This window comes from Diceros bicornis, chromosome 10 (genome assembly GCF_020826845.1).
Source record: "Diceros bicornis minor isolate mBicDic1 chromosome 10, mDicBic1.mat.cur, whole genome shotgun sequence".
Classification (NCBI taxonomy): Eukaryota; Metazoa; Chordata; class Mammalia; order Perissodactyla; family Rhinocerotidae; genus Diceros; species Diceros bicornis.
This window is the reverse complement of record NC_080749.1, coordinates 79,613,954-79,618,743: the sequence shown is the minus strand read 5'-3', so window position 1 is coordinate 79,618,743 and position 4,790 is coordinate 79,613,954. Positions and strand designations below refer to the sequence as shown.

The 4,790-nt window shown below is 44.4% G+C and overlaps 1 pseudogene; it reads left to right on the top strand.

The window, feature by feature from the left end:
* Positions 1–710: 710 nt before the first annotated feature.
* LOC131410555 (signal peptidase complex catalytic subunit SEC11C-like) lies at positions 711–1,357 on the top strand (annotated as a pseudogene).
* The last annotated feature ends 3,433 nt before the right edge of the window (positions 1,358–4,790 follow it).

The window sequence follows — 4,790 nt, the reverse complement described above, 5'->3', positions numbered from 1 at the left end:
GAAGTGGGCACTTTCCTAGATTTCCTCCTATCTCTGTGGGGACTCCTCAGCTATCATCTTTCCTGGCTCCTTCTCTTCTGTCCAACTTCCAAGTTTGGGAGACCCAGTGCTCAGTTCCGCCCTTATCTACACTTTATTTTTGTGAGGAAGATCAGCCCTGAGCTAACATCCAATGCTGATCCTCCTCTTTTTTGCAGAGGAAGATTGGCCCTGAGCTAACATCTGTGCCCATCTTCCTCTACTTTATATGGGACACCGCCACAGCATGGCGTGACAAGCAGTGCATCGGCGCGCCTGGGATCTGAACCTGAGAACCCCGGGCCAAAGAAGCGGAGCACGCGCACTTATCTACACTTTCCTCCCAGGTAATTTCAGCTAGTCTCTTTAGCTTTGAATGGCATTTGTGTGCAAATGACTCTCAAATCTCCCTCTCCGGCCCTGACTTCTCCCTAGAACTTGAACTGCCAATTTGACATTTCCAATTGGATGCCAAAAAGGTGTCCCAAAGTCAGTATGTCCAAAACAGACCTCTAGAACCATGCCAAGATGCTTCTCCTTAGTCTTCTCCAGCTCAGAAAATGGAATTCCCATTAATCAGTTGCTCAAGAAAAAAACCCAAACAGCATACAAATCAAATATCATGTCTAGAGCAGTCTGTGACACTCTGAGCCTGTGGGCTGTCTCGGCCTCCAGAGACCTGGCACGCACCTTGGGGACGCATCTCCCCACGTCTGGCTTGGACATCTTCGGACACCTGAGGAAGATGAACAAGCGCCAGCTCTATTACCAGGTTTTAAACTTTGCCATGATCATGTCTTCCGCATTCATGATCTGGAAAGACTTGATTGTCCTCACTGGCAGCAAGAGCCTGATCATGGTGGTGCTGAGTGGCAGCATGGAGCCAGCCTTTCACAGGGGTGACCTTCTGTTCCTAACAAATTTCTGGGAAAACCCTATTAGAGCTGGTGAAATCGTCGTTTTTAAAGTCGAAGGATGAGACATTCCAATAGTTCACAATCAAAGCTCATGAAGAAGATAATGGAGACATCAAATTTCTGACTAAAGGAGATAATAATGAAGTCGATGGTAGAGGCTTGTACAAAGAAGGCCAGAACTGTTCAAAAAGAAGGATGTGACGGGAAGAGCCAGAGGGTTTTTACCATACGTTGGTATGGTCACCATAACAGTGAACAACTATGCAAAATTCAAGTGTGCTCTTTTGGCTGTAATGGGTGCATATGTGTTACTAAAATGTGAATCCTAAAATGAGAAGCAGTTCCTGGGACTAGGCTGAAATGAATTCTGTTGAAAAAGAGAAAAACTAATATATTTGAAATGTTCCACTTTCTGCATGAAAGGAAACAATGTGGAGATATTTTGTCTTGTCCAAATAAATGATTCATCAGAAAAGATTTTTAAAAATTATGTCTAATTCATCTTTAAATCATGCCAATTCTACCTCCAGAGAATATCTCAAATCTAATTCTCAGTTAGGCTGTGCTGCTGTCACCCTCATCCAAGGCACCACCAAGTCTCTGGTCTAACGCAATTGCCTCTACGTGGTCTCCCTGCTTCTATTCTGACTCTCCCGCAACCTATTCAGTCAGAACGAACTTAAACAGAAAACACTAATGTTACTTAATCTCAACCCTTGAGTAAACTTCTTTTCAATATTCTGTGTAATGGAGTAGGAAGTACACATAAAGCACTAGACAGAGTGAATTTTCAAAACTACAAAGCAGATCAGGTCAGTCCCCCACTTCAAACTTTCTGATGACTCCTCTTGCATTTAGTATAAAAAGAAAACTCATAGCCTGGCCCAACAACCCCCCCATGATCACTACAACCTCATTTTCTACCACTCTCCCCTCTCACACACTCTCTGCTAGATACTTTTGCCTTCTTTCAGTTTCTCTAACACAAGTTATTTCCCCCCTCAGAGAACCTAGCAGGATTCTGGGCTAGATCCTCCTCATCTTCTCACTCTCCAAATAGAGGAGTGTCCCAGGCTCAGGCCTCAGACTGCTTCTTTTTTCCATTGACAATTTCCAAAGTTATATTTCCAGCCCTGATCTTCCTCGTCAAGACTCATGTGCAACTGCCCACTTGACATCTGCATTCAGATGCCTAATAGCCATACAAACTATAACATGTTCAGATAGGAATACTTGGTGCTTCCTCCCATTTCCCCAAATATATTATTTTCCCCACTCTTTCCCATCTCAGTAAATGACAGTGCATTTTTACCAATAACTCAGCCCTTAATTCCTCTCTTTCTCTCAAAGCTCATGTCTAATCCATGAACAAACACTGTAGGCCCTACTTTCAAAATACAGTGGTTCCCCTTTATCTGTGGAGGATACCACTCAAGACTCCCAGTGTGGGCCAGCCCAGTGGCGTAGCTGTTAACTGCACACGCTCCGCTGCAGCAGTCCAGGGTTCGCAGGTTCAGATCCCGGGCGCGCACCGATGCACCGCTTATCAAGCCATGCTGTGGCTGCATCCCATATAATGCAGAGGAAGATGGGCACTGATGTTAGTCCAGGGCCAATCTTCCTCAGCAAAAAGAGGAGGATTGGCATCAGATGTTAGCTCGGGGCTGATCTTCCTCACACACACACAAAAAAAAACACTCCCAGTGGATGCCTGAAACCATGGATATTACCGAACTCTAGATATGCTATGTTTTTTCCTATACATACACACCTATGATAAAGTTTAACTTATAAATTAGGCACAGTAACAGATTAGCAACAATAATAATAAAATAGAACAATTATAACAATATACTGTAATAAAAGTTACTGTAGATCTTAGCAACCTCAGCACACAATTTTTTTTCTTTCCTTAAGTTGAGAACTTTCACTTTTCGACTTAAAGGAAGCACTTTATGGCTTCTCTTTGGCATATGTGAATTGCCAGCATCACTGCTCTTGCGCTTGGAGCCATTATTAAGTCAGATAAGGGTGACTTGAACACAAGCTCTGCGATAGCACAGCAGCCGATCTGATAATGGAGTTGGCTACTAAGTGACTTAACAGGCAGGTCGCGTGTATAGCACAGGGTGGATAGGCAGGACAAAGGGATAATTCACATCCCGGGCAGGTCAGAGCAGGTCAGCATGAGATTTCATCATGCTACACAGAACAGCAGGTAATTTAAAAGTATGAATTGTTTATTTCTGGAATTTTCCATTAAATATTTTCAGACTCGGTTGACCACAGGTAATGGAAACCTCCGAGAGCAAAATCTTGGTTAAGGGGATCTACTGCACATCAGGAGTCTATTTCCTTTTCACCCTCTCCTCCACTGCCACTCCAGGCCAAGCCATCTTGACTGTTTGCCTCAACTATGGCCAAAGGCCTTTTTTTATCTCCCTGCTTCCACTCTTAAACTCCCTCACTCTGATGGCTCTCCACAAAGCAGAAGAGTCATCCCTTTAAGACAGACAGATTACAACACCCTCTTCTCAAGGCCCTCCAATGGTTGCCCTTATCACTCAGATAAACCCAAAGTCCTTTCCACGGCCCAAAGGCTCTGTCCCCACTACCAGGTCATTATCTACCTGATCTTATCCTATTTCCTACCTTTCAATCTCTTCTCTTTCAGCTCTAGCCTCACTCAGCCTCTTTCAACCTCTTCTCATTCTGCTCTCGCCACACTGCCCTCCTCGCCTCTGCAGTTACTCATTCCCTCTGCCTGGAATGGTGTCAGTATCCACATGTCGGGCCCTCACTTCCTTTCAGATCTCTGCTCAGGTGTTAGGATATGCTCTCCCTGCCCACCTTATATAAAGCTGCACTCTTCCCATCTATTCTCTTACCTTTCTTTATTGTTCACAACAATAACAACAACAATACTTATATAGCACTTATGTGCCAGGCACCATTCTACGCACTTTACATTTAATCCTCATATCATCCAAAAAGTAGGTGACTTTACTATCCCTGTTTTATGGACAAATAAACCGAAATACGTAGAGGTTAAATAACTTGTGCCAAGGTCACAAGGCTAGTAAGCGCTGGAGCAGAGATGTGAGTCAGGCTGTCTGGCCTTAGCTTGTGCTTTTAGCTACTGTACTATTTTGCCTCTTTATAGCCTAATCACCACCATATTTGTTTATTATGTCTCACTCTTCCCACTTGTTTCAGTTACTGCCACATAACCAACCATCCCAAAACTTAGTGGCTTAAAGCGACAATTTATTATTTCTTGGGAATTTGGGTCAGGAATTCAGGCAGGGCTTGACTAGGCCACTCTGCCGCACTTGGCATTGGCTGGTGTCACTCACTCAGCTGCATTCAGCCAGTAACTGGGCTGGCCTGGAAGGTCACAGAAGGCTTCACTCACATTCTGGCAACTTAATGTTCTTCCACGTGGCCTATCTCTTCACACTGTCTCCTATCAATCTGTAGGATAGCTGAAGCTTTGTAGAGCATGGCAGCTGGCTTCTCAGAGGGGGATGTGAAAGCTGCCAGGTCTTCTTATGGCCTTGATTCAGAAGTCCCAGAACTTCATTTCTGCCACATTCTAGTAGTCAAAAAAATCACAAGCCTAGTTCACATTCAGGGGGAGAGGAAACAGACTCCATCTCTTGACATCAAGAGCGGCACTTTTATATGTGGAGGGAGGAATTGATGGCTGCCATCTCTGGAGACCATCTTCCACACCACCAGAGTGCAAGTTCCAGGAGAGCAGGGACTCTGTTTTGTTCATTATCATGTCTCTCCAGTGCCTTGAACAGTGCCTGGCACATAATACATGTGCCACAAACACTTACCTAGTCCATA